Source organism: Hyperolius riggenbachi, chromosome 5 (assembly GCF_040937935.1).
Source record: "Hyperolius riggenbachi isolate aHypRig1 chromosome 5, aHypRig1.pri, whole genome shotgun sequence".
NCBI classification, from domain to species: Eukaryota; Metazoa; Chordata; class Amphibia; order Anura; family Hyperoliidae; genus Hyperolius; species Hyperolius riggenbachi.
The window spans coordinates 345,512,376-345,525,448 of NC_090650.1; the positions used below are offsets into that span (position 1 = coordinate 345,512,376).

Consider the following 13,073-nt stretch of genomic DNA (forward strand, 5'->3'; position numbering starts at 1 on the left):
TATGGGTTGCCACTGAGGGCTCTCACCACCTACTGCGCATTGTCCCACTTCGCTTGGGTCTGATGTATAGTCCTCTTTTGTGCGCTCTGCGTCCTGTTCTGTCCACTCTGCGTTCATAAGCGTCCATATGCCGGCATGTCCGCACTGTGGGGATCTCTTCCTGCTAGCACAAACTCACACCGCTCGAGACCCGGATGTGACGTCACCGCTCTGCTCTCTGCATCACTAGTATCCGCCGCCCACCAGCCTTCGTCAGATGATAGTGGGCGGTTGTTCAGCCTCCCGTTTTTGACATCCCAGCAACGTTCACTAATTTGTATACTCCTCCCCATATGTACGTTCTTATTAAAGTGCTATGTCCTGATTCCATTACAGTTTTCTCGATGTTGTCCTCCACAAAAATAGGATAGCTGGGGATAAAGGGGTCCTCCTCACGTTATCACAGAAACCCTCTCATTCTACACTGTCTGTTATATGATGTATACGTCTGTTAGCTATAACACAATGTGGAAATACTTGTGTGTGTCCCATAATGCGACACATTGATGCTCTTCTAAGGACTGAGAACATAGCTAGCAATTACTTAGACTACATTTCTCCAATCTTATTTCCAACTTCATGCAAGCAACAGACACTCCTCATACACACACTATCTAAATTATATCAATTATCAAAAGATATTAATGTCAATGGAAGAATGGGGGTCACTGCAATAACTGCTGGGCTTATGACACTGGGGAAGGAAGGGGGCTAGGGGGAGGTCAGAATTTAACCCTTGTGGGATGACTGTTCCTAGCCTAAAAATCCAGCTTGATTCAATTTGGCATAATTTTCTGTCAAGATCACCCCCCCTAGAGGGTATCTGCATTTTGACTACGCCTTTAAATCTTAAGCCTTCAGGGTTCTTTCCATGATTCAACATAAAATGTAATCCCAAGGGGCTGGTCTCATCCCCCTCGTTTATATTATGTACATGTTGCTGGATTTGTTTTTTAAGCAATTGCGTAGTTTTTCCCACATAATTTAACCCACAAGGGCATGTAATCATGTAGACCACATATCTACTTTCACAGTTTATGAACGTTTGAATTTCATACATTTTTTGTCTTCGTGAGTCATGAAATTCGCTTGTTCGATCAACCAAATGGCACACACTGCACCGTCCGCACCGATACATCCCCAACGGACGCATGGAGGGTCCCAACCACATCCTCGCCGATTGGGGTGTAACCGATTTGAATTCAGATCTAACCAACATGTCACGGAGATTCGGCGCTCTTTTTGCCGCTAATTTAGGATAACCTCCCACTGCTTCGACTATCCGTGGGTCTAGGCACAACAAATGCCAGTGTTTGGCCAAGGCTCTTCGCAATTGGTTCCAGTGTGTACCATACTTTGTTACAAGTCTGACTTGATTATCTTTCTGTTTCTGTTTACGTCTATTGCCTGTTAGTAAGTCATTTCTTGGTATCAACTCAACTTTTTGTCTTGCAATGTCCAGAGTTTCCTCATCGTACCCCCTCTTTTTGAAACGTTTAGTCATATCTGTAGCCTCTCTTTCATAGTCCTCGCTGTTTGTGCAGTTCCTGCGCACTCTCAACAGTTGTCCTACTGGGATGCCCTTCAATAGAGATGGGGGGTGGAAGCGTGTCGCATGAAGAAAAGTGTTTCCTGCAGTGGGTTTTCTAAATGTTGTGGTCTTCAGTTTGTCGCCCTCCCTCCGTATAGTCAGGTCCAAAAACGTGATCTCCCTTTCGTCAATAGTGTGAGTTAGGACTATGTTCCTGTCATTCATATTGAGGTGGTCCAGGAAGACCGCCAGTTCTTCTCTTGTACCTCTCCTAACCAGGAGGACGTCATCCACGTACCTTATCCAGGTCGCGACGTGTGCCCCAAACGCCACATTAGGATATACCTCCTGGCGTTCCTAAAGGCCTAAATGGAGGCACGCATAGGCTGGGGTACACGCCGCGCCCATCGACGTCCCCCTGATCTGGCGGTAGAAGACCCCATCAAATCTGAAGCAATTACAGGTGAGGACCATCTCAAGGAGATCCATGATTAGCTGACACCTACCTCTCTGTACCATGGCCACGTTTTTTAGAATAAACTCAGTTGCCCTCAAGCCCACGTGATGTGGGATTGATGTGTACAGTCCTTCCACATCTATACCTACCAGTAGGTCACTAGGTCCCACTCTTAGGTCCTCCAAGAGGTACAATACGTGTCCAGTATCACATGCATATGAAGGCAACCCCTCTACCAGATGTTTCAAGTTCTCATCCAGAAAGGTTGCCACTTTCTCAAAGGGGCCACCTATGGCCGATACAATCAGCCTTCCCGGTGGACACTCTGCATTTTTATGTACCTTGGGGATAAGGTATAGTACTGGGATACGGTAGGCGTCCACCTTCATGAACCTCCACTCATCATGATTGATGTATCCTGCTCCCAAGGCTTCATCAAGTTTACCATTAAGTCCTCTTACTATGTCGGGGAAGGGATCTGCCGACAATTTCTTGTACACCTCACTATCCCCCAACTGCCTCCACACTTCGCTCAAATAAAGTTCTTTTCCCCACAGTACAACGTTTCCACCCTTGTCGCTGGACCTCACTAAAACTGAATCAGCACGTCGCAATTCCTGCAGCGCCCGATTCTCCTCTGGAGTTAAGTTAGACCGAACTGACGGCTGCCAGTTTAGGGATTGCAACTCCCTTTCAACTGCTTCACCGAAGGTTTTTAAATGCGGGTTCAGCGACAATGGCGGGAAGTACCTAGATCAAAGTCTCAAATTAGTGAATGTGTTATGATCATGTCTGCAGCGTTTACTGCTGGCCGCAGTGGTATTGTAACCCAAGCAGTTCTGATGTCATTACATGCATTTTCTTGCATAGTTTGGTTTGCACTTAAACTAGTTGCTGATTCCATCTGCAGTCACTCTGAAATTAATGACTGTTTAACATGCTCTTGTGTAAACAAACATTGTCTGCTGCAGTGGAGGGGCAGTCCCTTTCCTGCAGGCTGCATATCATTGTCTGCCTTTTCCTGCTATCAGCCTGTGATTAATTACCATTCACTTGTGTGGGAATCTGCAGGTCTGCTCCCATTGGATGACCTCAGTATAAAGAACTGCTTCCTGCAATGTCTCATGGGCTACCATAGTCTCAGACTCTATCTGTTACTCTGCTCGTGCCCCACCTCGTTCCTGGTCCGTGTGGACTGCGCTGACTCCTGCGAAGGGGTCAGCGAGTCCTCCTAGTTCTGCTCTTGTTCTAGAAGTTGTTACTTGCTTGTCTTGTGTCATATATTGGTTCATCGCCAATATATACGCATACTTGCACATTTTGTTATTTTCCTTGTATCCGTGTTACGTTGATATATCAGTGTCGCTGATATATACGTACACGAACTGTTTATATCCTGTGTTCCGTTAGTCAGCGTTCCAGCACGCTGAGCTAGTTATCCTGTTCCTGGTCCTGTTTGTGGATTGCGTTCATCTCTGCGAAGAGATAGCGAATCCTTCTGAGTCCTGTTCCCTGTATTACTCCAGTCTTAGTCAGAGTTCCTGCTTATGTCATATATCGGTTCATTGCCGATATATACATATGTTAGTCAGACGTTACGAATAGTTTCATTGATAGCTGTAATTGTAATACGCTAGGAAAACATACTTATTGTGTATTTTATCTGTGTTACGTTCATCTATCTTGATCCTGCTATTTCCTGTCTCTCCTGTCCTGTCTTTGTGAGGCACGCCATCGCCGCAACGCGTTGGCTGCCTCATTCCAGTCTGTCTGGTTTTGGACGCTTGCTGTCGCTAAGTAATCGCTAGCTAGCAAGCGTTCATTCTGTCTACCTGTCCTGATCTCCTCAGTCCTGGTTTATGCGCTCAGCGCTACTTTGCGCTGAGACGTTATTACGAAAGTGTTTGTGGCTGTTCGGATCTGCACCGGCTCTGTGCACCACAATCTCCTATTGGAGTCAGTCCTCTCCTCCACTAAACTGGGGATATCCTGATCCCTTGTGCTGGTGTGTGTACCTCCTTCACGTCAGCTTATGTGTTGTATGCTGACTTTGGAGATTACACCTCCAAGCTTAACAGAATGTCACCGGTTGTCTGTCCTGGTCCTGAACTTCGGTTACATTTCAGTCCAACAGGGCTTCCAAGTCAATTAGGGCTTGTCTATCTGAGACCGTTAGTTCTGTCTCTAAGTCATTGTCATCCCCTTCTTTGTCCCGTTCCTGAGACTTCTTGGCCCACATTACCCTGAACATTACTCTTCGCAAAAAAAGTCTTAAATCCTTGTAGACCTCAAAATGATCACCATGGTGCGTAGGACAAAATGACAAACCCCTGTTTAAAACTTTCTTATGGGACTCATTAATCTCAAAATCTGATAGGTTGATAATATTGAGTGTTTCATGGACCATGACTTCATCTTGAATCTCCATCTCTATGGTTTCTTTTTGGTTTTCACTGCCCGTGGCAAGTTTTCCCGTTTCAAAATTGATTTGGGGGTTCTTTTCTCTTTCCTCTTTTTCTTTTGTTGTTTCTTTTTGACCCCCTCTTGTTCCTCTGCCCCTTCTCCCTCTCCTTCTTCCTCCCCACTTTCGTCTAAAAAACCCACTGACTTATCTGATCCTACTGATTCACCTGACTTAGAACCCGATCTTGTTCTGGGCTGTCCTGGTTGGTATTCAAAGTGTATACCATCCTTCCACTCTTCCACATCAATTAAGAATTTTTCTCTTTTTACATTTTTGATTTTCTTTTGAGTCATTTCTATCTCCTTTTTAAGTTGTGCATTAAACTTCTCAAACTCAGAATGAGTCTCGAATTTCCGCATTTTATCGAGACTCCTCTCAATTTCAATCTGTAGCTCTTCTACCTGAAACTCCTCCTCTTCCTTCATCATCTGCATAGTTCTCAACCCCCTTTCCATGCATTCTTGTTTCCATTTTGGTAAAAACCTAGGGTTCAACAAGTGCCCAGAGGGTTTTATTTTTTCCCTTAATCCCCATGGGACGACTTTTTTAGAAATGTAAGATTCAAGTGTAGCCACAGTCCATTTTCGCCTCAACATTCTCAAGGTTAATCTCCTATGTGTGCGGAAGGTCCGTCTCCACTCCTTGTTATCATCTCCAGCTTGCCCAGGTGATATAACTACTTTTTCTTCAAACGCTGAGACAATATCTGTCTCCAATTCAACAGTAAGTGAGTATGCCATGTTGCTGGTTAATGTTCAATTAAATGGAATTAAAAACACCCCTAAGGTATATTGTGCATACCTAGGCGCGTACATTTGAAATCGGCGCCGGTAGACTTGGGCGCAGGATACAGCGGTATATAGCTGATCCTGCTTCTGCACAAGTCCGGGCCGATTTAATTACTATTCCCCCTCCAGGCCGACATGGATAGTGGGGGAATGAAATAATTCGGCTTCCAGCGATTGCTGGAGGCCGAATTATTATGTTTTTAAGCAACTTCGGCTCTGTCTTCTGACGGAGCCGACGTTACTCACTGAGCGCTTCAATAGGAATGATTCCTATTGTAGTCTATGGAGGCGCCGGCTGCGCCCAAATCTAGCAGCGCTGAAAAGCACTGCTCCGATATTGTGCATGCCTAGGCACCTATAACAGTATGCTACGATTCGGCTGCAAGGAACCTACAATACACCAATGCTATCCAATGATATCCTTGGTTGATCGAACAAGCGAATTTCATGACTCACGAAGACGAAAAATGTATGAAATTCAAACGTTCATAAACTGTGAAAGTAGATATGTGGTCTACATGATTACATGCCCTTGTGGGTTAAATTATGTGGGAAAAACTACGCAATTGCTTAAAAAACGAATCCAGCAACATGTACATAATATAAACGAGGGGGATGAGACCAGCCCCTTGGGATTACATTTTATGTTGAATCATGGAAAGAACCCTGAAGGCTTAAGATTTAAAGGCATAGTCAAAATGCAGATACCCTCTAGGGGGGGTGATCTTGACAGAAAATTATGCCAAATTGAATCAAGCTGGATTTTTAGGCTAGGAACAGTCATCCCACAAGGGATAAATTCTGACCTCCCCCTAGCCCCCTTCCTTCCCCAGTGTCATAAGCCCAGAAGTTATTGCAGTGACCCCCATTCTTCTATTGACATTAATATCTTTTGATAATTGATATAATTTAGATAGTGTGTGTATGAGGAGTGTCTGTTGCTTGCATGAAGTTGGAAATAAGATTGGAGAAATGTAGTCTAAGTAATTGCTAGCTATGTTCTCAGTCCTTAGAAGAGCATCAATGTGTCGCATTATGGGACACACACAAGTATTTCCACATTGTGTTATAGCTAACAGACGTATGCATCATATAACAGACAGTGTAGAATGAGAGGGTTTCTGTGATAACGTGAGGAGGACCCCTTTATCCCCGGCTATCCTATTTTTGTGGAGGACAACATCGAGAAAACTGTAATGGAATCAGGACATAGCACTTTAATAAGAACGTACATATGGGGAGGAGTATGCAAATTAGTGAACGTTGCTGGGATGTCAAAAACGGGAGGCTGAACAACCGCCCACTATCATCTGATGAAGGCTGGTGGGCGGCGGATACTAGTGATGCAGAGAGCAGAGCGGTGACGTCACATCCGGGTCTCGAGCGGTGTGAGTTTGTGCTAGCAGGAAGAGATCCCCACAGTGCGGACATGCCGGCATATGGACGCTTATGAACGCAGAGTGGACAGAACAGGACGCAGAGCGCACAAAAGAGGACTATACATCAGACCCAAGCGAAGTGGGACAATGCGCAGGAGGTGGTGAGAGCCCTCAGTGGCAACCCATATAAAGCTGCATGTACTTGATGCGTCTGCTGTGTATCCACCACTAATTCTGCATGAACATATCCATGGGGCATAGACCTGCTGCTTATGGGACACTGCTGCACTAACATCCCGCATACAGCCCCCGCATGAATAACAAGGGACATACCTGGAGCCAATTGAGATAAAAATGCTGCTGGCAGACATCTCACAAAAACTCCCGGGAGTATAATGACCAGTGTATGTGAATGGGTGACTGTATGTAGTGGAGATCGGTGAATGTGACACAGCCGGCTGTAGATAGCTTAGGCAGAACACCGCAGTACTGCTCTTTTTAATGGGTTCAGGGTATGTTGTTTATACAGTATTTGGACACAGGATCAGGACACTGGTTGTGTATATGTCCACAAACATATACTTTTGTAATATTTGTTGAGTGACCCATCAACTCTGTTATGCATCAGCCTATGTGGATTGTCTGCATTGGTGATTATATCACATACTTGGTTATTGTTGGAATCCTATTATTTGTAGGGCTGTAATTAAACGTCTGTGTACCTGGTTTTGCCTTTTAGCCGTTCCCCCTCATTCTGCCTTTGCTCCTGCCACTCAATTTTGGTGAATCCTTGTTGTGCAGATGCCACCCTGCTTTTCTCGTATTTTGGTCCATTTTTCTGGTTTCTGTGCTTGGCATTCAGGGCAGGACATTGTGTGATGTTGAAACCACGCCTCCCTTCGTAAAAGCCAGTAGATCGGGCAAAACATGTCAGGGCTGCGGGCGTGACTCTGACACGGCACTCTCCTACGGTTTTCCGCTCCCCGCACGCCTCCTCACATACCTCATGCGACTGCCGATAGCTTGCTAAGCTTGGTCTTGACTTCCTCCTTGGAGCATCACGCTGAGGTCCCTTGAGGCAGGATTGACTTTCCATGTCATCTTGCACAGCGAGACAGCTTTCATGCAAACGCTGCACAGCAAAGGCCCGGGCTTCCATATTGTTTGAGGGCGAAATCCTTTCCGATTGCCTAAGCACAGGCAGGACAGGTGATTTGACATCCAGGTCCCCAGCTTTAGGTCACTCCCCTAGCCATGAGCTCCGGCAGTGGGTTTGAGAGACTTATGCTTCTATGGACATTCATCAAGCTGGACACAAGCAGAATCCCATTTCATCACTTCTGGACCTGGTATAGTATCAAACACCACAGGGATGTAGCAATAGGGGTTGCAGAGGTTGCAACCGCATCGGGTCCTTGGGCCAGAGGGGCCCCGGAGGGCCCTCCCTCAACTACAGTTTTAGCTCTGTATTGGTCCTGTGCTCATAATCACCACTTCTACAGATACTTTGAATAGTAATAATGATTAATAAACTGTTCCCCATCCCCTTCTTGCACCTCTGACACTGTAGTTGCAATTGGCAGGTTTTGATGTGCCATATCAATTGTTATGTATAGAGTGCTTGGGGGCCCCATTGTAAAATGTTCATCGGGGCCCACAGCTCTCTAGCTACGCCACTGAAACACCCCCTCAATTGCACTTCCTATACAAAGCGTGCTTGACCTGCAACTACCTGCTGTGAACTCTTTCAGCTTGCTTTTTGCTGTTTCGCTTTCTTGCAAGCTTGATGAACTTATTTATTTGCTTTTTGCACACAGGCCATTGTGTGCTGCTTGCATGCGCTTGCTAAATGGCTATTAGCCTTCCTGCTGTGAACTCTTTCAAGCCTGCCAGTTTTGAATTTTTGTACTCAACGATGTTACAATCTATATTACAACTTTACAGGCCTGTGCATTTCCTTGGATCCCTTATCACGTTAGGTGATCTTAGGTGTATGTATGTGAGGATGTGTGTGCTTTGTTGAGCGATTACTCTATGAAGCTTTGGTCTGTGTCTTTTAACACTTTTTTGAATTTATCATTAATAAAGATTTTGTATTTTTTATACTTTTCCAAAAACGAGTTTGTCTAGATAATACCCCTCAACCCCCATATTTCCCTTGAATTTTACGTAGGTGTGGGAGTTCTGACTCAGAGGCTCGTACATGAGATAAAGTAAATGTCATGAAAGTTTAATGAGTTGGCACAACAACTTTTTGCAAAAAAAATGTAATGCTCCCTTGATAAAGAGGTAGCCAGATAACACTACACTATTACATTACCCTCAACTTTTGGGACAAACAGAGGTGTGGAAGAGCCCCTTGTCCTTAATGAAAAAAAGGTACATTGTAAGGGGAGGGTATTATCCCTCAATGTTAGAAGTCTGGATTCATGCTAGTCGGACTCGCTGACTCTGCCTTCCTGGCCACCCAATTTGGATATAGTGGATGAAGGGATTTAAATGCTTGGAGGGGGGAACCCATCCTGTTTTTTTGCAACTTAAAAAGCAAAAACTAAAATGTTAACATAATTATTATTTGAGATTGCAGTGAAGCATTATAATAAAGAAAATGAGATTTAGAGGAGTACAAAAAAAAACATTTATAGAATGTTTTATAAACATTTTCCATGATAATTTTGTAAGGAAACTCTTCATAAAACATCTCTGCATGTTCCAAAAGCGGGTACATTCAAAAGAGGTGCTGGGTAAAAATGGCACGGGGTGATGCTGACAATGGCATCTTGATACTAAAGTTATTTAAGGTTTCAGAAGTGTCCTAAAATGTCAAATAACTTTAGTAATTAGATGTCATTAGCAGCATCTCTCATACATTACCTGGTCCCAGCAATCGCGTCCTCTCTCCGCTTCCTGTTTAGCTTGCAAGAGTCCTGCAGCCAGCTAATCGCCATGAAGGGAGTGGGGACTGAAGCCGCATGGTGATTGGCTGGCTGCCGAATTCATTCAAACTAACAAGGAAGTGGAGAGGATATGTGATTATCAGGGACCAGGTAATGTATACAAACCCCCTGGCTACTGTCACACTGAACCCTCCCTTTACCTATGCCTAAACCTATCTGCTCCAGCCCCAGCGCCTAACCCTGGACTACACTCATCTGCTGCCTAACACTAACCCCCCTGCCTCTACCTACTCCCTGCCGCATAGGCAGCAATAGTACAAGCCATGATTTGCAGCAAGGTGATTCAATTATGGTGCCCAATAAATAGCGGGCACTAGATGCCTGCTATTTATTGCGCACGCTATTTATCCGGCGCCATAATTTAACCTTCTTGCCGCTAATTTGGCTTGTACTATTGCCACCTATGGCGGAGCCATTTTTATAGGGGCTTGTCCTGCGCCATTTTTATCTGCTCCGCCAAAAGCAGCCTGGATCCCAGCAAAGAATGGGAATGACATAGAAAATCCCTGATGTGACATCATAGATCAAACAAGCAAGCTCACGTGGATTTATCCTGCCTGCAGAATAAAACTAGGAAAGTAAATCAGATCCATTATATAACTAGAGGTAGCACTGGTAGTGAGCGCTCCACCGGTGGTCACGTTTACCAAACTCGTGACAAGAGGAGGCACAAAACTGCCATGTATAGGAACACTTTTGTTTCGTTTGTTTCTATTGTACTGCACTTAAGTAAACTGTAATGAAATAAAGCACCAGCACTATTAACAACTGTACATATTTATGTTTCTTTTGTTCTGTTTTATGTAAGAAATCACAGTCTGTACTGGTATAAAAATGAAGATATATATGGAATCCACCTTCATCATCAAAGAACCCAACAAACGTGTATTTATCCTTGCGAGCAGCCAAGAACATGAATCAGTATGGCAAGGGCGATATGAAAAGCTAAAACAAAAACAACTCCATCAACACAGAAGAAATATCAGATTTTTTTTCCTACCTACGCAGTTTTGATGCTGCTGCAGCATATTATTTGACTCTGCTCTCCTTTTTGATCAGCTGTACAATACAGTACTGAAATCCTTAAAGCAAACCAAAAGCGAACAAAAAAAAGTATGATATAATGAATTGTATGTGTAGTACGGATAAGGAATAGAACATTAGTAGCAGAGAAAAGAGCCTCATATTTTTATTGTCATTTATACAGCTTTTTTTTTTGCTTTTTTTTTTTTTGAACATTGCATCATTCTGTCATATTTGCAGTTCAGAAACCACACTCTGGCGCACATGCAATTAATTTTTTCTCCTGAGTTTTCTCCTAGGTGATATTTTCAAACGTGTCAATAAAATGCATTTTGAACTAACAGCAAGCAAGAAAATACTCAAAATAATTTTGATAGTACTTTTTTACCAACTTTTGGGTACTTTTTCAATTTTAAAATGCTTAAAAGTTATTTAAAATTGAATATGAAAAATTATCTCCTAGGAGAAAACTTGGGAGAAAAAGTTTGCATTCAATTGCCTATGAGTAATGAGCACAGCCGAGGCGGACTGCGTCGCCACCGTGGCTGCCTCTGTGCCCCTGTCCGTCCCTCCGGCGTCTAGGACGCCGGGAACGGAACTACCTTCTTCCTGTAAGGTCGCTGTCTCGCGCGGGCGCACGCATAGACAGGACCTTTATCCTGGGAGAGCGCTCGTCATCTGACTGGCTGGTCAGCTGACAGCGGAGGAGACTTACGGCGCCCCGGATTGGCTGCAGCAGGGGGCGTGCCAGTGAGGTCTCCTCTGCTTCTTAAGCCTTCGACTTTTAGTCTGGTGCTGTCTGTTGTCGTGAACGCTTGTGTGTCAGCACTCAGACCAAGCTTAGGATTACTGTGTCATTACTGTGTTATACTTTAGACCAGTTCCAGGGTGTTGAGACCAGGGACCTCACACCCAAGCTGAGGATTACTGTGTCATTACTGTGTTATACTTTAGACCTGTTACAGGGTGTTGAGACCAAGGACCTCACACCCAAGCTTAGGATTAGTGTCATTACTGTCTTGTCTGTTAGACTAGACCCCAGGTGTGATGCTAAGGATTTCACATCTAGACTAGGATATTGCTTTATTGCTTATGTTATCTGTTAGACTAGTTCCCGGGTGTTGATGCCAAGGACTTCACACCTAGACAAGGAGATTGTATTGTATGGATTTCTGTGTATGACTCTTGGCTAACTACTCTGACTCTGATCCTGCTTTCTGATCTTGTGCTTCTGCCTGTCTGTCTTCTAGTTGCTGAACCTCTGCTTGATTACTGATTACTCTCTTGTCTCACGATTCTGTACCGATACTTACCTCTCTTTTGCTGAGCCTTGCCTGTCAGACTACTCTACTCACCAGTGGGCCCTCGCCACTGGTGAGGTGCTAGCTTCACCAGCTCTGCTGGTGAAGTTGTTCTTTAGTGCAGTTCTGTTTGTGTCTCAGGTTATCACTCGCCTGCAGTATTGTCTGAATCACCCGCTCCTCGGGAGATTCTATTCCAGTATCCCCAGCTTGCTGGGGTTTGTACTTTATTATACGGACGGCCTGTGTATCTTTAGTACCTCACCAGCACCTCTGTAGAGGTCTAGCCTTTATTAGGTTCAGCTAGTGCCAGCCTGCTTCTCTGTAGGGGCCTAGTCTGCGTGCTCTGAGGCTCATCAGCTCCACTGATGAACACCTGTTATGTATTTACTATCCTCACCTGCTCCACTGGTGAGGTATAGCTTAGTGTTTTTTGGTACCTTCTCAGCTCCCCTGGAAGGTTTAACAAAGCGGTCTGAGTCATTCGTGTCACCTTTCCAGTTCCACTGGAAAGGCCTAGGGTAGCTTCTTGCTGCCAGTTAAGCTAGCTCCGCTGATAGGACTAGTTTACTATCTGGTGTATGTCTGTTATTATCTGTCTGATTGGTTCTTGTCTCTCGCCGACACCCCTGGCAGAGACTAGCTAAACTACCACCGTATTCTCTGCCTGTATCCTTCCCAGCCTCACTGGGGAGCCTATTGTCTATCCGTCTTGTTTGTATCCAGATTGTTCCTTACCAACTCCTTGGGTAAAGTCCTGTAAAATCATTGAAGTTACGGTTGCACCAAACACTACACACTCTGATCTTGGTCTTGCAATACTGGTATTATTGGTGATTCTGCGGATCACACATAGTCGAGTATAGCGTCTGCATTGTTGGTGATTCCGCAGATTACCAATAATCAGACGTCTGAGTTGTGGCACTCAACCATCACACTATGGGTCTCTGTCTTTTAAGCTATAAAACAAACAAAGCAGAAATAATGACCCGTTGAACTTTCCTGCAGTAAAACCTTATCTCAAGCTGTCGCTTACTGTTTCTTGGCTGTTTAAGTGCTTTAAAAAACAGGACTGTATTCAGCCCAGTGAGTCGAAGAGCTCAGAGAAGCTCTTTTGTGTAGATAACAACTTAA

General features: G+C 44.5%; 1 long non-coding RNA gene across 1 annotated transcript in view; it reads left to right on the forward strand.

The window, feature by feature from the left end:
• The window catches only part of LOC137517751 (uncharacterized), a 33,269-nt gene extending 22,715 nt beyond the window's left edge, over nt 1-10,554 (forward strand). Inside the window, exon 3 of the long non-coding RNA XR_011020651.1 lies at nt 10,424-10,554. This is a non-coding gene — a long non-coding RNA (uncharacterized lncRNA). The remainder of the gene's footprint in view (nt 1-10,423) is intronic.
• The last annotated feature ends 2,519 nt before the right edge of the window (nt 10,555-13,073 follow it).